The sequence below is a fragment of the Heterodontus francisci genome, chromosome 9 (assembly GCF_036365525.1).
Source record: "Heterodontus francisci isolate sHetFra1 chromosome 9, sHetFra1.hap1, whole genome shotgun sequence".
NCBI classification, from domain to species: domain Eukaryota; kingdom Metazoa; phylum Chordata; class Chondrichthyes; order Heterodontiformes; family Heterodontidae; genus Heterodontus; species Heterodontus francisci.
This window is the reverse complement of record NC_090379.1, coordinates 30,134,457-30,159,519: the sequence shown is the minus strand read 5'-3', so window position 1 is coordinate 30,159,519 and position 25,063 is coordinate 30,134,457. Positions and strand designations below refer to the sequence as shown.

The window sequence follows — 25,063 nt, the reverse complement described above, 5'->3', positions numbered from 1 at the left end:
AAAAGCCACAACCACTTATCACTCCTTCTGCGCTCCAGACAGTATTCCTGGTGCACGCAGTGATATGTCAGTAATGATGCGTCTGATCAGACTGTTTATTGCTAATGTAAGTCTTCCCTTTCCCTCTTAAAACCCCTGGGAGATGTTTACAGTAATGAATTCAGCTGACAGCGATCTCTCTCTCTCACACAGACCCTCCCATCTCTCTCTCCGTCTCCATGTGAGGAAGGTTTCTCCGTACCAGCAACAAAGCTTTTTCAATGCGTCTCTGTCCAGTCCTTTGCCAAACTGTGGAGTTGTTCGATAAACCAGCCACTCTGGCTGGTATTTTATTCAACCTCCCCCAATTTCCCCTGGCAAGAGAGTCAGTAAAGCCCCCTTTCCTCGTTTTACCTGACCTTGAGCTCGCCTGGAAATAATAATAAGCCCCAGCAGTGAAATAGCTGATGGGACTATTTAAAATTTGGGTTTAGCTGCTCATTTTTCTTTAAAAAAAAATACAAACTTACAGTTCCTCAGCAGTCAGCTCCAATCTGACGCTCCCTGAACTGGCAGCAAGCGAAAGTATTAAACGGATGCTTGCGGTTAGACGAAAAAAAAAGTTGATTATGAATTAGACGATTGATTTCCCCATTTACCAATCTATGATCATTATTCAACAGAGGACGGCCGGGCTTTGACCGATTCCAATGCAGCGGGTGACTGTTATTCACAAGCCTTTGCAGAAATAATTAAATTACGATCAAATTAACCATTCAGTTGTGTATTTTAATAGGTCTTGGCTGGCCGATAGTTATGGCATGTGGCCCGAAAAATCGGCTTGCACTTTTAAGCGGACAAAAAGAAAAATATTAAACAGTTCCCCGACAAATTTCCTGGTCTCTGACCCTTTAGTGGTCACAGGGACGCTGTGGTAGGTACCGCGTCTTCGAATAATTCAGTCTTAGACTTGTTTTTCAGGAAGCACCAGTCATTTAAAGGTTTTTTTTTTGTAGGTTGGATCCTTTAAACGTATTTATTCAAATATTTAGATTCCATGCAAGCAAAGATCAGCTCTCAGAACGGCAAGAAAATGTGTGCATTTAATACGCATTTCTCCATTACATAATTTGCAGCAACTTTTAATGGCCTGAATAATACTCAACACCTTATCACCTAGAGGTATGACTATAAACTCACGAGTTGCTGCTGTTCTCGGGTTAAGATGCCAGTGACTCCAAACCCCTCTAAGTATATATAGCAGAGGGATTCTGCCCGAACGCCTCATAAACGCCTCGAATCTCCTGCTTTTTTTGTGCTTATTCGAGATTTGAGAAACATCAAGTATTTTCCAGTACAAATGCATGCATCCAGGGTATTATTTGTGAAACAAAAACCCCTTTTCAGCGCAAGAGGATAGCTCTAGGGTTAACTGCACACCGCCAGTGACAAGTGCGAAATAGGCTGAAGCGTCGCGGTCGCAGATACAGCAGTTTTGAGCGAGGTGGCAGTGCTGCACAGCAAGAGCCAGCCTGTTACTGTGCAGTGAGCTGGTACGAATGGAAGACGTTGCAAACCACAGCTGTCGTAATGATTTGAATCTCACCACCCAAGCAAAGACACAAAAAGATACATTGACATGCTACACACACACACACACACACAGAGGGAGAGAGAGAAATAAAGTACTTTGAAACTGAAGTGCTCAATAAGCAAGAACAAATACCAAGTTCTGCGAGAGGGACAAACTACACGAAGGGAGAGGGTGGGGGATGAAGGGAGAAAATCTCATTCATGGATAGTCCCTTTTTTATTAAAGGTGTTTGTGAGTTTGTGGCAATTCTAATAGAAATGGCTTCCAATGGTACCTTTAAAGGTTTCATAATTTTTTTTTACAAAGCCACGTTGCTTGGCGGGCCGATCCGTTTAATTTGTGGTTTGCCTTTTGCTTACGATGTTAAAATGTTGAGCATTGTTGTGTTGTGTTGTTTGCCCGAAGCAGCAGCCTGAAGGCAGCTTTCCCGTTTTAGAATCGCAATACATTTTTAAAAAAAATTAAAAAAGTATTAGAGATCACGTTCGTCCCAGATTTGTTCAGCGAGGCATTGACCGGTAACCGCGGTGAAAGAACTGAAACTTGTTAAAATAGCTCAAGATGTATTCTCCCTTTCGCAGGCTTCAGTCACCCCACCCGCCGCTCCGAGTGTCCGGACACTGAGGGTCACAATGTCACTGGGTGGCTGCAGGAAGTACACATTCTCCCGCATACCAGCTGCTACCCAAGTGCCGCCTCATGGAGCTGCCCGAGTAACAAAACCCAGTGATAGATTGAGGGAAAAGACGCACTCGACACACGCAGCTCTCTGAATGGGGAGAACACGGTGGAGGGGGGGGGGGGGGGTTTGTTGCAAAAAATGAGGTCTGGGTTGCTTTATTCGTGGACTTTTCGGTGAGAGTCGGTTTCTGATTTAGCTATGATTTCCCCCGAAGCCATGCAGCCATATGTCGTGGTCGGTGAAAAAGCAGCTTCCTGCAACAGATGTGACGCCTGATACAATGTGCATGTGGGGAAGGCGGGTATTGTCAAGTAACTTTTGTATCAGACTTAGATAGATGTTCCATCCACCTGGAAGATATCCAAGTAAGCTGACAGGAGTGAGCAGAGATAGTAGAGCATGTGGATACAGAAGGGCATGGCTATAATGTTCTCCCCCTCCCCTCATCATAAAAATGTAATGATCTCACGAGGATAGTTAAGGTTGGCTCCTCATTATTCATTGCTTAGCCATTGCACTACCTCTTGCCCCAGTACTCACTACCCTACCCTCCTCCATTCCCACTCCTCTTCTACAATCAGACTTGCATTTCTCTCGCACTTTTCACATTCTCAGGACATCCCAAAGCATTTTACAGCCAATAAAGTACTTTTGAAGTGTCTTCAACATTGTAATGTAAGAAACACAGCAGCCAATTTATGCACAGCAAGCTCCTACAAACATAATCTGATGTATTAGCAATGGTGATTGACGGATAAATATTGGCCAGGCCACCAGGGATAACTCCCTTGCTCTTCTTTGAAACTGTGCCATCGGATCTTTTACATCCACTTGCGAGGGCAGATGGGACCTCGGTATCATAATGTTGGTGGAATATGATGTTCGTCTGTGATGCCGGCCCAACCAAAGCAGATGTAATGTCTTATCCAAAAGACGGCACCTCTGTCAGTGCAGTGCTCCCTCGCTACTGCACTGGAGTGTCAGTCTTTATTTTTGTGGTTAAGTCCTGGGGTGGAACTTGAACCCACAACTTTCTGACTGAGAGGCAAGAGTGCTACCAACGGAGTCATTAAACTCGATACAAGAAGTTGCTGCTGGTTTCGAAAACCAACCATCTGTCTCTGCTTACCAGTGCTACTAAATGATAACAGTTGTCCTTTTTATTTGTTTGCATTTCAGCTTCCAGAACTCCAATCAGCCTTCAGGAAGCAGATGATGATGACAACGAGGACAGCACTGTACAACAGGAGCCATCACTCGACCTAACAGACAGACGCCAGCTCAGAGATTGGCACCACGCATATAAATGAATGAACTCATATTTGTAGAGCACCTTTCACAACTTCAAGATCCCCAAAATGCTTTACAACTAATTAAGCACTTTTTGAAATGTAGTCACGGTAGTAATGTGGGAAATGCAATAGTCAGTCTGCACACAGTGAAGTCCCATGAACAGCAATGTGATAATGACCAGATAAACCTTTTTTTGGTGATGTTGATTGAAGGATAAATATTGGCCAGGGCACCATGGAGAATTCTCCTGATCTTTGAAATCATGCCATGGGAGCATTCATGTTCACCTGGGAGGGCCTCAGTTTAATGTCTCATCCAAAGGATGCCACCTCCAACAATGCAGCACTCCCTCAGTATTGCACTGGAGTGTTAACCAAGATTTTGTGAAGGTGCTGGAGTGAGACCTGAACCTACAACCTTCTGATTCAAATGTGAGTGCTACCACCGAACCATGGCTGGTGTAATTTCGAGGGTGGGCTAGAGAGATCTGAACATGGAGATGCATCCAGCGTGAGTGCACAGGAAGCAAGGACAAGAGATAGGACAGCTCAGAGCGAGCTAGCATCCTAGCACTACTGAACAGGGTAGGTAGCTAGGCAGCTGAATCAGATGTGAGGAAAGCAATTGCTGGAATTTATACATGGGAATTTCATCAATAATACTTTGGCTTTTCTGGAGCCTCTAATGTTAAAGAAAATTCAATGAGTCCACCTTGATCTGTTACCCATACACGAGGTCAGACAGAAATAGTATTCGGATTAGAAACCGTAAACTTTTACTTTAAACATTGTCAGAAGTTAAAAGAAAATTGCTTCAAAGCAGGCATTAATTAGTTTAAAAAGCTTCAGCCACTTGTCACCTCAGCAGAACATCAACAACAATTTGCATTTCTGTAGCATTGCTCAAATCAGAGGAAAACCATCTCAGAACACTGTACAGGGTAGAGGGAAAGATAGTGGACAACAACCAGGAGAAAGGGGTGGAGGGACAGAAACAGGAATCATTAAAAGATCAGTTGAAGAAAGTTTTTAGATGGCTTTTGAAAGTAAGGAGAGGGAGAGCAGGTATTTAGGGAGCGAGTTGCGGTGAGCACAGACAGATATAATAGGTAAGAAGATGACGACTGTTGGTGGAGCAGAGGAGTGCAGTAGAATGGCATTTAAAAAAATACAATTATGTTATTCATTTCAGCAGCAGAAATACTCTAATTAGGGTTAAAATTACATTTGGCATAGATGGCAGCATTTAAGAGTAGCAAAGTGCTAAATTTTTATATTGAGCTGAAAGCAGCTATTTCATTGTGGTGTGATGGACAATATATTTTCACACTGACAACTTAAGGTTCTACACCTCAATACTCAGAATAATAATATATTCCAAAGCCTTTTTCCAAGAACTAACGTCTGAGTAATTTGCAACTTTCAGAATCAATGCTGTCAGATTTTTTTCAGGTCAGCCATTTAACTCTCTGAATCACATTTTGGTTTGGAGCTTGGAGCTAAATGGAAGGGATCACTGTCAGTGTTTCATTTTAATTGTACTGTTTATATTGCTCATTCTTTATGTGTTGCTCATTTTGTGCTCAGGTTTCACATTTCCTTTTATATTTGTACTCTGGATGCCTGTCCAGCTGCTACTTTTCTAAATGTCACTAAAGTTGCATGAATTTTGAGAACTGTTGTTTATGGTATAATCAGTGTGCATTTCATGATTACAATATCTGTCTGGGAGACAGCAAATTCCTGTTCCTTTATATACCCTTGCTATTGTCAATGAAGAAGCAGTTCCTGACTTAGATTGGTCTGATATCATACCAAATTGGCATTATTCAGGCCTTGCAATTATGCTGTGCAAATTTCAACATGCAAACACAAAGTATTTGTATAAAATTTCTTTGCTGCTTAAACCAGTTTAAAATTGACTAACCTCTCTATTGAAATAGTGAACAAAGGGATTTTTATGAATGTGTTAAAATTCGTAAGCTAATATTCACACAACACAATTTCAAGGTCTTAAATATTCATTTATCACTTACTTCATTTTACTTTGTGACTCCTATAGCAGTACATGAATTAGCAATAACCTCTACAGAAAAAATAAATTGATACTGTTACTTTTTCATTATAATTCTGTTTCCAATATTTAAAGTTTAATTTGCCTTACAGCAGTTGAATGATTCACCGAAGATGAAATTTGTTATAGCATGTCACTAATTAAACCTATTACTATATGTACGTTGAACCGTTTTTAAAAAAGTAGTGAATCTCCCACAGCATTGGTCACAGTAGGCCAGGAAATAGGCTATTTTATTCATGCACCCCCTAAACTCCAAGAGTACCTGCTCCATTCAATGCCAGAGGTGCCCTCTGTTCAACAGGTTATCTTTGTCTCTCCACCTCCCCCAAGAGGGTAGTTCCCCCTCAGCGATTTCTCTCTCATCACCCCTCATAACAGAATATTTCATCTTGCTGCTTGTTCAGATGGGTCTCCCTCTTTACCTGTCCCCTTTCCCCAATATGTGGCTGAATATTTGTCACGGAGGCAGGAAACAAGAACCAGGTCTGGTTTTGGGGTCAGAAACCCACCTCTGGTGGGGAACTGATTAAAGTTCAGATTTTCACAGGGAGTGAGCTGTTAATTGATATGAAAATGGGTTTCCTGTTCACTTAGAGCCAGTGGGAGCAAGAATGGAGGTGGGTCAGACGAAGTGTGGGACTCATTTAGACTCCCCACAGCAGTCATCGCTGCGGCTGCTGGGTGTTTTGAGGGAGAGAAGTGTGGTTTGTCCCAAAGGCCTCCACTTCCCTAGAGGGAAATGAGATGTCACAGGGGAAGCGGAGGCCTAGCATCTGGGACAGGGCATACCTCGCTTCATCGATGCCAACCTGAATTTAATGCTGGAGGCCATTAGGGAGAGGAGAATCGTCCTCTTCCCAGAGCGTGGCAGGACGAGGCCAACTCATCATGTAGCAGGGGCACCTCTCTGTTCAATGTCATCTCCCTTCACCTTCCAGGGCTTCACAGTCCTCAAGATCCACACCTCTCTGGAGGGCCATGTTATGGAGAGCGCAGCAGACCACCAAGACTCTTGCAGAAGGGTATTGGAGGGCACCACCCCTCTGATCTAGGCATTAAAATCACATCTTCAGAAGCCTGAAGGCTAACTGAATTGTTATCCTGCTGAGCAAGTAGTATTGTTCGTATCGCCTCTGTAGCTCCTTTATAGGGGTCAGTAGCCATATCTTCAGGGATTTCCCTTGTCCCCTAGGATCCATCCACAGACTTTGGGGGTTGGAGTGAAGATCGGAGGCAGCATGGACTGACAGAGGATGAAGGAGTCATAGTAGCTGCCAGGAAAGTGAGCACACATAAGAAGGAAGCTTCATTGTGGTTGCAAACTAATTGGACGTTGAGGCAGTGGAAGCCCTTCCTGTTGATGAATCTCACTGGCCAGTTGCTGGGGCCTTGATGCTCTGCACTTGGGGGAATCTAGCAATGGAGGCAAAACCCAATGCCCTCATCTCTCTGGGGCTGTGTATGTTGTTAAATGAATGCGCTGTCTAGCTCTGGCAAAGAAGGCATCAGTGACCAGCGAGATGCATTGGTGTCCACCAGTTTTTGAGGTGCCACTAAGGTCCACAGCTGATTCTTGGGAGGTACCAGAAGTGAAGAGGTTCAGGGCTACCGTGATTTTGATGGCGACTGGCAGGGCATGGTGACCAATGCTGCGAAGTGTGAGGTCTTTATTGTCGAGGGCACAGATGTCTGTGACTAACTGCCTGGAGAGTCGAAGTCTCCTGCAACACTGGTTCTCAGTCATCTCCAGGTAGCTTTGTCTTCAGCAGGCAATCCTGTGTTGAGGATTTGGCCTCTGTTGCCCTTCTTTCCTCTCCCGTGGCCTCCTGTTGCCTAAGTTCTGCCCTTCATGCTGAGGGTGTTGCTCTCATCACTACTGTGCCCAAAATCTGACATTCATGCCCCCATTGCCAGCTAGAGCCTTCCTTCTGGGTAGGTGCCACCCAATTGTCCTTTGCAGCCTTGCCCCTGCACTTCTGCCCCCATGATGCCAGGAGAGTGCTGACCCCATTCGAAGCCTGGGCGCTGTGCCCACTCTCCCTGCCAGCTGTGCAGCATCAAGGGCACCCCCTTACCAGTGCCCAGTACCCCTTTGCCATACTGACCCACTTTTGGGGCTGGGGTGATGCCCAGCCATGACTGGTCCCACTCTTTACCCGCCTGCCTTCAGCTGGTCAGTTTCTGACGGTGTGGATAAACTGTCCACCCCTCTAAAAATTAAAAGGTCATCTTCTCACAAGGTCTTGATGAGCATCCGAACTATGTTAGTTGGCTTGAATTGGAGGGACAGCGGGATTCCTGTCCCGCACTCCCCCCATGCTGCTAATTACTGTCCGCCGCCTTGAAATCGACACGCCGGCTGACACTGGTATTTTCGGAGCCCCCAAAGATGGAAAGGGTGGCCGGGAGCCTGGAAAATTAAGCCCGTGTTCTCTCTCTCTGTCCCTCTATTTTCTCTGCATTCCTCCATACGAGCACTCTGTTTCTCTCCCTCTCAACTGATTGCCCATGAAGATCTCTCCCCCTCTTCATTCTTGAACTGGTTACTATTTTCTCTCTCACCCTCTAGTTTGTGTCATATATTCGGAAAGATATCTACATATATAGGAAGATCAAAATCAGGTCGCTCCCAGTTTGTATTCAGTCTACAGTTCAAACGTTTTCTCTCCATGCCTTACTATTTCTACAATTTCTGTAAAATGCTCTTCTTTCTCTGGAAGTCTGTCCGTCTCCCTACGATTGCTTCCTGTCTCTGCAATCTTCGCTTCCCCTCATTCATGCCATCTCTCCCCTTTTCTCTGGGGATATCTTTCCATCCATGTTTTTCTGTCCTTTCTGCAGTTTTGGTATTATTTTCTCTCTCCTCTCCCTCTTCCCCTTTCTCTGATTTCTCTGCTATATTTTAATCCCCGTCATTCTGGTCTTTACTTTTTGACTCTCCTTATTCCCTCAGCCTTTATCTGTCTCTAGATTTCTGCTATTTTCATTCCCTCTCTCCCAACATACCTGCTGCTCGAGTGCAAGTAAATTACAAGTACGAGAAAACTCTCTGTCCCCACCTCTGATGTTCTGCAATCACCAAATGAGCCCATTTTCAGTCCACCTATTCCTATCTCCACCTGAAATAAGTATGGTTTGATATTTTCACACGGGTTGACTCTTGTTCATATGTATATAAAGAACGGCACTGGTTCCACGTAGAAATAAACAAGGTCCTTTGTGCATAAAGTGGCTGCTCATGAAAAACTATAATTCTCATAGAATTTTACAGCAGAGGAAGTTGCCTTTTGCTCTTTTCAAAAATGCATTCATCGGATGTGGGCGTCGCTGGCTAGGCCAGCATTTATTACCCATCCCTAATTGCCCTTGAACTGAGTGACTTCTTAGACCATTTCAGATAGCAATGTGGTTGACTCTTAAATGCCATGGGTCTGGAGTCACCTGTAGGCCAGACCAGGTAAGGATGGCAGATTTCCTTCTCTAAAAGGACAGTAGTGAACCAGATGGGCTTTTACTACAATCAACAATAGTTTCACAGTCACCATTGGACTAGCTTTTTAATCCCAGATTTTTTATTAATTGAGTTCAAATTTCACCACCTGTCATGAAGGGATTCAAACCCATGTACCTAGAGCATTAGCCTGGGCTCTGGATTACAATGTCCAGTGACATTACCGCTATTCCACTGCCTACCCTGCCTGTGCCAGCTCTTTCAAAGAAGTTATTCATTTAGTCCCATTCCTATACACTTTCTCTACCATTTTAATAATGTTTTCAAATATTTACCCACTTCCCTTTCATAACTTTTATGGATTCTGTTTTCATAAGTGCTTTTGGTAGACAATTCAATGTCCTAACCAAGCTCTGTGTACAAAAAAGTCTCCTAGCCCTTCATTTTACTCTTTAACAACAGGGCTCGACCTGCTGAAGATAGGAAGCCTACTGTCCAAGTTGGGCTCATGAAATATGGGCATACAATGCAGTCACAATCTAGGATACTCACCAACAGAGCCCAATCTACAGGTAAGTTTGAAGTTTATTTTAATGGTAGGTGCTAAGCTTTGAATTTTAGGCATACAGTAGACTTTGTGGGAAACCGTCACGGCAGCTCTATGATGAAGAATGTTCCTTGTTGGAATGTGAAAATCTTTTGGTGAAAAGTGATTCGAGAAAGCCTTTCAATTGGGGAGGAAAGTTTTGTGGACTATCATTGGTGTATAACAAAAGTGCAAAGTAACCAATTAGAAGGGAGAAAAGCACAGAGCCCTAATCAATGAGGTGAAAGAAAATTGACAGTCAAGGCGAAGATGACAGGTATGATGCACAGGAAATGTTTAATTATGAAGATTATTCAATGTGAAATAGAAATAACAGAGCCAAAGCTCTCAGTATAATAAAGCAATAGAAGATTTATTTTATTATTGCCAATAGTAGGAATACTACTATGGCTTTGTTTATTGCAGCAATGTACACGCAGAGTATATAGCATTTAATTTTTGCCAAATGGATGGTGCTCGTCCAAGTTGCTTGGTGTTATTTATTTAAGTAAAATAACTCTGTCAGTAGCAAATTAAAGACGGAAAGAAATTCAGATCACTGCTTTAGCTGGCTACATCCTGGTCATCTGCAGCAAGCTGTAAAAACATTAGGCTTCAACAAAAAGGCTGTGTTAGTAAGCGAGTGTCATGAAAATCCAGCAAAAGGTCACCAAGTGAGGGGATGTCTGGAACTATGGAATAGTTATGCTCAGGAAATGATGATCTTCTCAGCATCCTGTCCAAGGTCACAAAAAAAAAATCTACTTGAGCCACTAAGTCCTACTGGCTGTGTATGAACTCACCGAGACATTGATCTCTCATTGAGCGGAGTCAATTTACTGTTATTTTAGAACAGCTGGACAATAAAACTGGAATTCCACAGATCGGCATGTTCAGTTTTATCAAAGGAGATTTGAGAAAATATTGATATGCTCTGAAATAGCAAAACAGAGAAAAATGAAAGCCAACAGCCATCCACAGCAAAAGGACCACCCATTCTTCTATCCACACATGACACATGCATTACACTTTGCCAGCCACATCTCGTCACAGATTTGGGTGTTCCTATTTTTGGGATCTTATCGCCTGAAATTTCCATGGGGCTCTCCAGTGGAAAATTGGCAGGAACCTCAGAGAAATGACCAAAAATGTTTAAAAGCATCCACTTTACACTGTTTAGTCAGGGCTTTCAGCCGACCTGTTGAAGTTACGGAGGAAATCAGGAGAATCTCATGGAATTCAAGGCCCAATTCTTTAATGATGTTAGCTTGGCTACCAATGAGCAAATTAATCATTTTTCTTCTGAAAAATATACAAGTACACATGACAAGCAGAAAGATTGTGCACAGTTGGGGCTCTGCAATTGGCCTATGTGCACCTGGACGAGGGAAGAGGAAAAAAGTCAGTCTGATCACTGTACAGTTGGTCTTGTTGAACACAATATTTGTGAGAATGGTGTAAGGACAGAATGGGACTGACCTGTGATCCAGCCTGGTCCCTTCACAAGTGAATAGTTTGTACCTATAGTTGAACTGCCTGACTTGTATATAGTTGAAGTGCCTATGTTCACACAAAGAAACGTTGCTTGATAAAGGTACTGAGTGTAACAGGAAATTTGTACAAGCAGTTGATTCGTACACGCTTGTTCAAATTTCCCTGGATGATTGTAGAAACCTGTACTGATTTATGGCTAATTTCTTCGAACCCTGCGAAATTTGTACAGGCTCATAGAAATCACTGCCTGTACAAATTTCATACCACATCAATAACTCATGAACTACCCTAGCAAGAGACATCGATATGAGAAAGGGAAGATAATTGGGATTTTTAAGAAAAAAACTTGTGTAGATTTGTGACACACTAATTGTGTCAGATTTGTACTCAGACAAAAAATGTTTTTGTGACTCGAGATGTTTAAAACTGCAAATTTAAAGTGATTGCAACTGATCTGCTCAAAAGTTTAAAAGCCTAACAAATAGGGTATGTGATTCTGCACAAACCATTGGCAAGAATTAAGTGATAGATTGACACTTTATTTAAGACTCTAGTAGTACAGCACATTATTAATTTTGTTTAAATATTAAAGATGGTTTCTTGGTCTTCACTGGGAGTGCAGCTAGAGGGGGAGGGGCGACTCTAAGGAAGCAGTGCCTTGTTTGAAGGCTTCTCTCAGGACTGGTCCAACATCTTGTTCCAGAGCAATGGAAGGTGGTTCTGTGTTAGCGTTGCCAACCCTCCAGGATTGCCCTGGAGTCTCCAGGAATTGAAGGTTAATCTCCAGGATACTGTTGCGAGCAACCCAGGAGAAAAAGCAGAGGGGCAATAAAAAAAAATGTTTTTTTTAAAGTTTTTTCTTTGAACAGCTTTATTTACTAGTTACAAAAATATTGCACATAGCAAAACAGGCTGATTGACAGACAGTCAAGAATCATCAAGTCAGGTAATGAAGAATCTATTCACATTCCAATTGGCATGGGAAGGCGGTGTACTGCAAGAATGGACATGCTGGGCAATCAATGGCAGGAGTGTAGGGGTGGATGGGACAGTTGGAGGCAGGGCGATACCTCCAGGAGTTAACAAACATAGTCTGTGCCCTTACTTTTTAAAAATTCATTCATGGGATGTGGTCGTCGCTGGCCAGTCCAGCATTTATTGCCCATCCCCAATTGCCCTTGAGAAGGTGGTGGTGAGCTGCCTTCTTGAACCGCTGCAGTCCATTTGGGGTAGGTACACCCACAGTGCTGTTAGGAAGGGAGTTCCAGGATTTTGACCCAGCAACAGTGAAGGAACGGTGATATAGTTCCAAGTCAGGATGGTGTGTGACTTGGAGGGGAACTTGCAGGTGGTGGTGTTCCCATGCATTTGCTGCCCTTGTCCTTCTAGTTGATAGAGGCCACAGGTTTGGAAGGTGCTGTCGAAGGAGCCTTGGTGCATTGCTGCAGTGCATCTTGTAGATGGTACACACTGCTGCCACTGTGCGTCGGTGCTGGAAGGAGTGAATGTTTGTAGATGGGGTGCCAATCAAGCGGGTTGCTTTGTCCTGGATGGTGTCGAGCTTTTTTAGTGTTGTTGGAGCTGCACCATCCAGGCAAGTGGAGTGTATCCCATCACAGTCCTGTCTTGTGCCTTGTAGATCGTGCACAGGCTTTGGGGAGTCAGGAGGTGAGTTACTCGCAGCAGGATTCCTAGCCTCTGACCTACTGTTGTAGTTATTTATATGGCTACTCCAGTTCAGTTTCTGGTCAATGGTAGCCCCTCGGATGTTGATAGCGGGGGATTCAGCGATGGTAATGCCATTGACTGTCATGGGGAGATGATTAGATTCTCTCTTGTTGGAGATGGTCATTGCCCAGCACTTGCGTGGCGCGAATGTTACTTGCCACTTATCAGCCCAAGCCTGGATATTGTCCAGGTCTTGCTGCATTTCTACATGAACTGCTTCAGTATTTGAGGAGTCGCGAATGGTGCTGAACATTGTGCAATCATCGGCGAACATCCCCACTTCTGACCTTATTATTGAAGGAAGGTCATTGATGATGCAGCTGAAGATGGTTGGGCCTAGGACACTACCCTGAGGAACTCCTGCAGTGAACTCCTTTCCACACAGTGAGCTTCTAATTTCTACTGTGCTACCCCAGACAACAGCAGGATGGAGCCTAGACATTTCACCACAGGGACGGCTAAGGATAAAACAGGAATTACAACTTGCAGGCTTTAAAGTTCCATGTTGCTGAATTAGCCTTGCCTACTGATACCTTGGAATTGGGCCAGGAGACAAGTCCAAGCTTCCCCCTTCCTACCGTGTGGAGGGTAGGGCAGGAGAAGCTGGGAATGGTTCCAGTGGAGGGAAGGAGAAAATTCATTTCAGGACAGGAAGGTGACAATAGACCTCCCCTCCCCGTTTAAACAATATTTCCGTCGCTATGCCTATCTAAGGGAGGTAGCAGAGGAAAATTCAGCCCTCGCTGTCTCGGGTAATATTGAAATGAGGTGTCAGAAGTTTGTATTTGGTATGGAACTTCAGCAGAGACTACAATTATTTGTAATTAAAGAAAATAATAAGTGCCCACTTTTCTCCATATTTCAAAGTCACGAACAAAACTGAGGCAACGTGTGGCTGTGATATGTGCAATGTCTGAGGAGTTGCTGATTATGGAGAAAGACTCACTGTTGAACTCTCACTTCTGAGTTAGAATGTTGTGGCCTTAAGCCCCACTCTAGGACTGGAGCACACAATCTCCAATGCAGGATTGAATGAGTGTTGTACTGCAACATTAAACCGAGATGAGACATTAAACCAAAGTCCCAGCTGGAAATTAAAGAGCAGGGGAGTTCTCCTGGTGATGTCCAACATTTATCCCTCAGACAATGTCAATAAAACCATCTAATTGGTCATTGATCTCATGCTGTTTGTGGGACCTTGTTATGCACAAATTGGCAGCTGAGTCCCCTGCATTACAACAGTGACTATGCTTCAAAAAGTGCTTTTTTTGCCGTTTAGTGCTCGAGATGTCCTGAGATGGTGAATGGCAGTATTTGAATGCAAGGTCTTTTGTTCTTTCATTCTGCCATATTTCTTAAAGATTCAGAGCTATTCAGTGGAATGCTATCAGGGTGTAAAATGTTAAAATGATGATGACAGGATGCATACACTTGACTTGTATTCCCTTGAGTATGGAATTTTGAAGAATGATCCAATTGAGATATTTCAAAACGGTAAAGGGATTGGATAGGGTAAATACAAAGAAATAATTTCCTCTGGTACAGAACTCCAGATTAAGATGACAATCTTAAAGTTAGAGCTCAGTCATTTAGGAGTGAAAGTATTTTCACACAAAAGGTAGTGGAAAACTGGAACTAGTTCCACTGAAAGGCTGTGGATGGTGGGTCAATTTAAATTTTCAAGACTGGGATCAATGGATTTTTTGTTTGGTAAGGGTATTAAAAGATATGAAACAAAGGCGGGTAAATGAGGTTAAGTACAGGCAAGCTATGATATGATTGAATAGGGTCGAGGGGCTGAATGGCCTACTCCAGTCCCTGCATTCCTATGAACACATGGTAGTGCCATTCTGTGAAAAAACTAGGGCGTAGGATAGTATTTTTTCAACAATTGGGTCATGGGCTGGGCAGTGTGGCTCCTTATTGCAATATGTTCTGGGTAAGATTGTATCAGTGGTTCTGGTTTGCATTCTGCAGCCATCTCTTAGAAGTTTCCAAAGAGTTTTGACTCAAATAAAATAAATGCGTTTTGTGAGCCAACATTCCATGGAAAATTAGCACAGCAACAGAGAAACAAGTCAAGCCAGTTTTTTTCCCCCCCTCTTTTTGGACTTTATTTTATAGTCTGGCCAAATGTCTACATTGACAGATGTAACTAGTTACTTCATACATTAAACATTGTGTATTACAGAGTTCATTATTAAAACACATTACTGAATACAAAAATTGACTTGGACCTCTTTTTTTACTTGCCTCTATAATATAGCTGCATTAGCATGGGACACAGGAAGCTACATTGACATTTTATTCCTGAGATCATTTCATGTTAGAAATAAATAACTGTAGACTTGAGTTCAAATTCAATTTTAGAAATCTTGAGATGGCATAAGAAACAAAACTTTTACTCTGACAGCCTGACCTCATAGAGGAAAGGGCTAACTATGGCCAGTACTTTAGGCTACTCAAAATATATCAAAGAGCACATGTGTGCCCATTAGGTGAAAGTTTAGGTTCATAATTCTGACTGTGAAGCTACAAATGCAGCTTTAATTATTGTATATTCAGATAAGACCCAATCCAGAGATTTAAGTACATAACACAGGCTGGCACTTCAGTGCAGTACTGAGAGAATGGTGCACTGGCAGGCTGCTGTATTTTGGATGAGATCTAAAACTGAGATGCTGTCTGCCCTCTCAGATGGAAGAAAGAGTCTCATGGGACGAATCAAAGAAGAGCAAGGGAGTTCTTCCAGTATCCAGGCAAACCTTTATCCCTCAACTAACAGTTTCTCTGGTTATTTATCTCCTTGCTTTTTGTGCGGCATTAATATGCATAATTTAGCTGCCGCATTTCTCAACAATGCCTAAATTTCAAAAGTATTTCCTTGGCTGTGAGGCACGCTGGGGCATCATGAAAGGTGCTGTATGTAAATACAAGTTCTTTTTAATGAGGCCATTCATGTACCTTCATGGCAAAGCACCATTGCACTGCTGGCATGGACATCATTTATAATGAATATAATGCATGGGCCCCCTCAGCTAGTTCCTCCCCCAGGTCATGTGATGATTTTTTACCTGAAATTACAGTGATTTAACTGTGAACGGAAACTTATTCGTACCTTATTAGATCAAAGTTTAGGTTCATAATTCTGAAGATGGAGCTATATATGCAGCTGAAAACAGCTTTTCTTTAATTGTATGTTCGAGATGTGGCTGTCTCATACATGCAGACGGTTCTGGGAATGTGTCGCTTTGTGGGTGTTGTATCATAACACCAGAGAAGCCTTTATTCATCATTCAATAACTAACAGCACTTATTCTAAACTTATTCATGGACTATATGATATACTTTCTCTTATTGATTGTGAATGGGGAATTATTCCTATCCTAAAATCACAATGTATTTCAGATCATTGTACATTAACAAAACACATAAAAGCGCCCATGATAGATTAATAGGTCAGGCAACGGGTGAGCATTCTCCAGAAATGGTTGAGTTAACTTTTTCTTACTTTAACGAAAAACAATCCTAGTTTTTTTTGCAAAGCACATAATTCAAAGCAACATGATTTCATTTACAGCCTAATTAGTAATATATAACTTCCAATACAACTTTAACCAACCACCAATCATGTGAATCAGTGACGACTTAAATTGATGTAAGTTAAATGGGAACTCAGAAACTGTCTTCTATAGTCCATGCAGACCATTAAACCATCTGTAATTTACATGTTAGAGCAAAGATGGACAGAGAATGTCGCACAGTGGAACACTAGCTTATGTTTACTTTGCTTGTAATCATTGTAGCATTGTGCTCAGTACGCAACTTGGTCCATGTTATTTAGCCTTGACCTTGAGCACTGTAAAGAGCTTTCTTGGCTGAATTTAGAGTCACTCTGCTGATACAAAGTAGGGCTGACTTTGTTTTATGCATTTCATGCCTTTGAACTTCAAAGCAACCATTTAGAAAATCAACACCTTATTACAATTGTGCCCTTCATTTACATGATCCCGATACACGTCCAGCAACTAGATTACCACAATTGTCTGGGCATGTTAGACCTCAAAAGCAGCCCTTTCTATTATGCTGAAGAATGCTGATATGCAGACCATTCCTCCACTGCCACTTATCAAAGACATAGAATTTCCAATTCTAACTAGTTACAATTCCTGCTTTATTTTTTTTGGACATATGCAAACAAATATTGATACTAGGTCCATGCCTATTTATTTGGACAATTATGTTTCTTAAAGCACTCATGGCCTGAATTTTGCTGTACTGATAATGACAAGGCTGTCAGTGCTCACTGTTACTACATAGTAAAACTGAGAGCAACTTTTGGCATCTGGACAATCAGAGTTAAAAATAAATATCCAGAAGTTGCTGTCAGTGATACCTGATTCTTCCAGAGGTTGTGCTGTTGCAGGCTTCACTGATAGAATCTGCAGAGAGATCACTGTAATGATGTGAGCTTAGACTAATTATCCACTATTCTCACAGATGAAAAAGTTAGGGTTTGTTCAGTCAGGAGTAACTGAGTTTTTAATGGCATGTGATAATTACTGCTGCACAACTTCTCTGTCCCTGAAAATTAATTTTAAGTGTGGATTCACATTCTTTAAGATAATTAATTTTTTTTTAAATAAAAATTTAAGTTTTTTTTCCTGTTTTTTTCTTTCATCTCTCTCCCTTAATCCCATGTATTTGTCTCAATCTTTATTTCACTTCCTATACAATGATTCAAATACAACTTTTTAATTTAAATTTCCTACTTTGCAGTTTGCGTGTCTCAGTGAGGATTCTTCAATCTGATTGGTTGAAGAACCTCCCTGTGCTTGCCCTGCTCACAGATATCATAGACACCCTTGTCAAGGGCACTACATACGATCAGACGCCCGAAAACTGGACAGGCCTGCAAAAAGTCTCTGGCAACTGTACACGAAGTAAATGGTGAAAGCAATTCCATTGCCCGCACACACCCCCACCACCCACCCCCACCCCCGACAGCAAAGTCCAGGTCCAGAGAATTTTTTTAACTGTTCCTTCCACTCTCCCAGTAAATCTCATCTGAATTGTGATTATTCACATAAATATATTTATGTAACTGTGGTATTTATCTAACTTCCAGGAACCAAGCAAAAAACACTTGCTTCGCTCCCTCATGGCAATTCTATCTGATGGCCACCTCTGCCTCACTTCCACACCCTAACAATCCCTTGGTGCAGCATCATCTCTGAATGACTATGAATAATGTGATAGGTGATTTACTAATATGTATCTACAATATTAAAGCTTCCTATCCATCACACTTCACACACTGCACACTGTGTAAATGGAAATATTGGTGTTGTACTTGGAAAATAGCATAAAGAAACAAAAAGACAGTCAATTGATATATACAGACAAACTCTTCAACAACTGAACATACAGTATCTTCAGCAGTTTAATTAACCTTTGTACGAACTCGCCAAATATTTAATTAAGGGGATGCACACCTACACTTTAGGAAAATAATACATTATTGAATTTTATCTGGTATAATATGCCTGTCCTTATAAAACAATCTATCCAATGATGCCATAAGTATATTAACAGGAGATTTGCAATGTTTTATAAAAGTTTTGAATCTCACATTTCACACACCACACTTCAAAGTATAAAAAGGGGAGTTATTTTATTCTTCTGATCTGAATCCAGGGCACTGTTAATGATTAACAAGCCATCCTGGCTCACTAATGCAACCTGAGAGATAGAACTGTCACTGAGGGTTGGGACTTTGCCCATTCGATTTCCTTCCAAACCAATTCCCCAACAAGTAGGGTGGTCCTGGCTGAATATGCAGTGGGAAGCCTGCCAGTGTTTTGAGCTTTTTCTAAAATTTATTCTTTCACAAGATGTGGGTATCACAGGCAAGGCCAGTGTTTATTTCCCATCCCTAATTGCCCTCAAGAAGGTGGTGGTGAGTGACCTTCTTGAACCGCTGTAATCTGTGTGGTAAAAGTACCCCTACAGTGCTGTTAGGGAGGGAGTTCTAGGATGTTGACCCAGCAATAATGAAGAACTGATGATATATTTCCAAGTCACAATAATATGTGATTTGGAGGGGAACATGGCAGATGGTGGTGTTCCCATGCACCTACTGTCTTTATCCTTCTAGGTGGTAGAGGTCACAGGATTGCAAGAAGACTTGGAGAGTTGCTGCATTGCATCTTGTAGCTGCTACACACTCCTGCCATGTTGTGGAGGTGGTGGAGGGAGCAAATGTTTAAGGTGATGGATAGAGTGCTGATCAAGTTTCCTGCTTTGCCCTGGATGCCGTTGAGTTTCTTGAGTGTTGTTAGATCTGCACTCATCTAGGCAAGTGGAGAGTATTCCACAGTGCAATCATCAGCAAACATTCCCACTTCTGATCTTATGCTGCAAGGAAAACTGGCCTCTGCCAAACTCAATCTAAGCTCTCTGGACTTGTGTTTTGGGGATTTGTGATTAGGAGGGTGTGTGCCCTCCACAGTGGATAATGAGAAATGTACAGGCATATGCAGATTTCTCATTAGCTGGATTAGGACATTCTTAAGCATAGCGATAGCCTTCTGCACATCAAACATCCCCCAAAAATAAAAAAAGGTCTGTCTGACAGAAAGATGATCAAATCAACCTGTGCATAACTCAAATCAGATCCCCATGAGTACTTTGTACTTTTGCTGCATATATTCAATAAATATAAATTTATGTGAATTTGTTTCTCTCAGCAATTAATGGCTATATTTAATGTGATGGACACTAATCATTTTTCTAATTTTAAAACGTGAACACAAAACGTATAAACGACCTACAGCAAACTTGTAGCAAATGGTTCTATGTTCCAGCTTACTCGGAGCAACACCAGCTGTTTTTAAAATTAGTTCAACTGGAGTAGTCAATCCATTTTTTTAGTTGGCGTCTTTGGACTTTCATAACATCATAGTGTCATAGAGTTATTTACGGCACAGAAGACCATTCGGCCCATCAAGTCCACGCTGGCTCTTCAGAGCTCATGCAGTCAGTTCCACACCCTGGCTTGATCCCTGTAGCCCTGCAAGTCTATTTCTCTCAGGTGGCCATCCAACGTCCTCTTGAAGTCATTGATTGTCTCCAGTTCCACCGCCTTGTGGGCAGTGAGTTCCAGATCATTACCACCTGCTGTATAAAAAGTGCTTCCCCCTACATCATTTTCCCAAAACTTTCAATCTAGTCCTTGCACTATTTATTAATGAGAACTGTTTTTCCTTGTCTAACTCATCTAAGCCTGTCATAACCCTGTACACTTCTATTAAATCTCCTCTCAATCTCCTTTGTTTGAAGGAGAACAAACACAGCTTTTCCATCCTAACATTGTAACTAAAATCCCCCATCCCAGGAACCATTCTAGTGTGTGACACTGTAGCTAATATTTCCACGTAGTGTTTAGACACAGGATAATTATGCTACGTTCAGAATTGCATTGGGTTGAGGCATATCACAGAAACTACAAGAACCTCTCACGTGACACAGGTATGTAAAAAATGTGTCTGGGTGGCTTCTCAGAAACCAAGCAGTAAAGGCAAGGTTGATTCCTGACTTCTCCTATTCACTATTATTTTTATGCGAGTGTCTGTATACATTGTGCTACAGTTCAGTCTTGCGTTTTCTCACCTATGTTATGTAGAAGCTGAACATTTATTCATTTGTAGCTTTTATTTTAAAAAAGGGGCAGCAAAGGGTAGAGGTTTTGTGGTGACAGGACCCAGAGTACTCCTAGTGCTCTGCATAATTCCAAACTTGCCTTAGTTAAGCCTCCTCAGCTCCATTGCCAGTGGAACTGGCTGCAAAGTGCACAGGGCACTCTCTCATCAGTTCCAATCTCAAATGGCAATTTGCATATTAGAAGGGGCCTATTGCCTGAGACAGGCGTCACTTTAGGCGCTCAGTGCTATGCCTCTTTCAAATTGTCATCAGCTTCCTTGTCATATTAATGGGGGCATTGAGGCCATTACTAACTTGTTAACACTGGCCGATTGAAATTAAAATTGGCCCTGCTACCTCCTCACAGTTATGTTTTAGACCTCAGAAACTTGAGGTGCGGGGAATAAAGCCTGCAAAATCCCACAAGTCCTGTGTCATTTTTAATCTGGGGGAAGAACCCCCACAAAAGTTCCAGGCATTTTTGCTTTGGCTGCAATCTAGAATCATAGAGACAGTGGGAGGTCATTCATCCCATCATGTCTGTCACAGCTCTTTGAAACAGCAATCCAATTAGTCCCATCCCCCTGCTCTTTCCCCATAGGCCTGCAAATTTCTCCTAGTGAAATTAAGATTTCTAATTAACATCTTGAGCAGTTCCATCCAACTTATTGGCATTATTTTAAAATCTCTTCATAGGTTTAATCCACAGCCACTGGCCATGAAGGAAGAGTCTCATAGATAAATGTCATATTGATTTACAGCTTTTACAAGGCAGCGGCAAAATATTACATGAATGGCTGATAAAGTCATTGATAATGAAAAGAAATCAATGGAGGTATGCTTCTAAATCAGCCACTTTCTTAAAACACTGAAGCCTGCAGTGCAAATTAGACTAATATCATTAGGATATAAATAATAATTATAGTCACTTTTGGCAGTGAATACTTATGCGGCTATTCAAGTACTGTAGATAACCTTCCTGAAAAATGCACTTCAGGTAATTACACATTGTCTTGGGCTTTAATTTTTCTCTGTCTCCACCCCACCCCCAAGGCAAGGGCTAGATGGAGTATGTCCTAGTGTGGCTTACCTGACATAACTTGCACCCAACATGGTTTCAACTCAATAAGCACTGGTCCAGCATTCCCCGGGTACAGACCTGCACCTAAAGTTTGGCAGAGGTAATGACCAACGGCTTCAGAGCCTTCTGGCTACAGTACAAAAGTAGCAGCCAGAAGGCCTCCAATCCAGATCAACATCCTCTGATTTGAGTGGGGCTTAAGGTGTGCATAAGGCCTACAGCCTAATTCTTCTGGGCACTCTTCCAAATGGCTGTTCAACTAACGTACCCACAGGGCAACATGCAACCAGTTAAAAAAAAAGACTGCAATCACCAATTGCATGCACTTTACTTACCTCTTATTTGAAAAAAAAATCAGATGCAGACTGCTATTTTCTTCTGACTCAAAAGAGTTAACTGTTCCGTTCACTCTTTTCACTCAGTCAAAAATACAGTGGCAGAGCAGGAGGTCAGTGAATCACTCTTTGTGCATGTGTTTGTGCACTCACATCTGGAGCTCCATCACTTTCCTCAAAGTGTCGTGAGTTCCCAGTGCATTTGGGCACTCTGCCTGATACACACACACACACCTTCAGTACAATAGAGGCATTATAATAGTGTGTTGAACATGAAGAGCTAAATTCCTAATACAGGTAATCCACTAGAAAATTGCATTTGTCTCACTGTCTGGGATGGTGACATAGTTTGTTTTTAGGTGTGCCGCTGTCAATTTTCTTTTTTTGTAAAATCATGCTGCCTTCTGTCTAAGAAGTAGGGGCTAGGGTTGACACACTGCTTCGGCTATAAGTTCATTGCTTTGATAGTGACTCACCAGCCAGGTATCCATACTGCCACATCCAAGATGGCATAACAGCCATACTAATCAAAAAATAATTTTTTTCAAAAAAATAATTTCCCTAATAATTCAACCTTAATGGAGCAGCTGTTGCTGACAAAAATATATTCAGACCTATACCAGTGAAGGAAGTGGCCCTTTAACTCTCTTGTGTATTCCTCATTGGTTCTCACTGTAATAGATAGAGAATGTGACAACAATAAATCATAAATGTTCATTCATTGGGATAACCGGCACTCTGTGTCTTCAAATAAATTGCAATTGTGCGTGTATGTGCACTTGTGTATTGTCTGGCGCTTTATGGCGAGATGTGTGTGTGCAGCTTTATATACCAACAGGCACATTGACATTATTTGAATGCTTTGACGTAAATAGTGCTGAAATAACTTAGCCTGTTAATTCAAGAATCTGCTACTGCCTACGTGGTTTCTTTATTCAGACACCACGGACCCAACTGAAGGAAATATTCAGCAGTTTAACTCACGCACACCATTTAAACCCATAATTATGTTAAAATACACAGCAGCATTCCACGGTTAACACTGCTAATAACATTCTGGTTTTCTTCTCTCACCTTTGCTCTGCTACTTCTGGTTTTCTTTCTGTTGCTCATTTCCTGGCTCTGTGACTTGAATTTGCACCAGTTATTTCTTTTCAATATTGCTACACGATATAATTATTATGCACAGTTCCCACACAAGCATGTTCTTTGTTTTTTATTTTGATGAGCGGTAGCGTTAACAACCGAAATTAAATCCACACAAATGTTTTACATAAGGCAATTACTATTTGTCTTGTCTAGATTATTAACATTTAAAAAGTCTTCCGGTTTAATTTGTAGCACCATGGTGATGTGAGTTGTTCTCAAGATATCAATCTGTTATGGGTGATGATGGGCAAAATACCAATACCATTCCAAAGCTTTCACCCAATCAGCTGTCTTCAAATGAATCACAAATTGTTAACCTCCCTCCCGCATTTTTTCAGTTTGAAAATTACCTTTCAACAGATTTCTTTTTTGCTGACACTTTTTGCCATCATCTCTTGAAGTCAAAATAAAATTAAGAGCTGCCATTTGACTAATTATACCAAATGAACTCCTATGGTGCCTTACCACCCTCATGAATTGTCATCGACTGTACTACCATACACACTCAATAATTGAAGAATTTTCCTTCAGCCCATGTCAAAGTAAACCACAGCAAATGACATTTTCTGGTAGGAGCACTTACTTCTTAATTACTTTTTTTTAAATAAAAAAGACTATATAATTTTTTATTTTACATTTTACTTAAAATTTATGGCACAGAAACATAGAGGTCTTTAAGATTAGTAAAGTGCTTGATAGGGTAGACATAGAGTAGATGTTTTCACTTTTGGGGAGACCAACTAGGGGCCATAAAAGGGAATTCAGAAGAAACTTTACCCAGAGCATAGTCAGAATGTGGCATTCGCTATCCCAAGGAGTAGCTGAGGTGAGTAGCATAGTTGCATTTAAGGAGAGGCTAGGTAGGAACATAGGAAAAGGACCAGGCCACTTAGCCCCTTGATCATGTTCTGCCATTCAATGAGATGTTAGCTGATCTGCGATCCAATCCATATACCTGCCTTTGCCCCATATCCCTTACTACATTTAGCTAACAAAAATCTATCAATCTCAGTTTTAAAATTAACAATTGATCTAGCATCAAATATATGAGTGAGAAAGGAATAGAAGGATATGTTGATAGGGTTAGATGAAGAGGCGTGGGAGGAGGCTTGTGTGGAGCAGAAACACCGGCACAGACCAGTTAGGCTAAATGGTCTGTTTCTGTGCAGTACATTGTATGTAATTCTATGAATGCTTCAAGTCAGCTCTGATGTCTCTTCCCTCTCACTGTCAAGTACCATGTCATCACTCACTGTCCAGTTTTAGACTGGAAGAAAAGCCAGTAAGACTAGATACTGGAGGCTGCAAGCCCTTATGGATTCATACCCCCCTTATGAGTCAGTGCCTACAGGGAAGAAAGAAGAAAATTGGTGTGAGGAGATAGTTAACATTGCACAGTATAAATTATTCGGTGGAGTATCTGGGGATGATTCCATGATATGGTGCTCCCAATTTAGAGCCTCAATCAACAGCAGCATGGACATGGAGAATCAGGATTATTGTATCATAGCCCTCTCTCTCTGACGCATGCTCCCTTCAAATTGAACTACTTTCCCATTATAACCCCAGCTGAATTTCTTTTTCACAGGCTTGAATGGAAAAAAAATTAGGCAGAGTGTATAATAGGCAGCCAGTTCAACATTGACCCTCTTAAACTACTGGTGAAAGTTAAAATGACTTTTGCTACCTTTCTCTGTGCAATGTCATTGACAATATCAAATGTGAAGTTAAGGAGCATCAGAGTGGAATGAGGAACCTTTGATTCTGTAACCTAGCTGTTGAACTCTAACAAAAGGAAAACATTCTTTTCAGGAAGAGAATATTTTTGCCCCATGTTGTGAAAGACTCTGGGGTCTTACAACCACCTAACTCAGAACAAATCGTAAAACGAGTGATTGGAACGGGCCTTGATTC

At 41.7% G+C, this 25,063-nt stretch overlaps 1 protein-coding gene across 4 annotated transcripts in view; it reads right to left on the bottom strand.

Annotated features, from left to right (window-relative positions):
* Window positions 1-25,063, bottom strand: part of si:dkey-87k14.1 (leucine-rich repeat transmembrane protein FLRT2) — a 56,720-nt gene that overhangs the window by 6,643 nt on the left and 25,014 nt on the right. Inside the window, exon 1 of one of the 4 annotated variants that reach the window (XM_068038721.1) lies at window positions 510-570. The exons of the other annotated variants lie outside the window; for them this stretch is intronic. The gene's annotated coding sequence lies outside the window, so the exon portion shown is untranslated. Of the gene's footprint in view, window positions 1-509; window positions 571-25,063 lie in introns of those variants that run through there. 4 annotated transcript variants of the gene reach the window in all.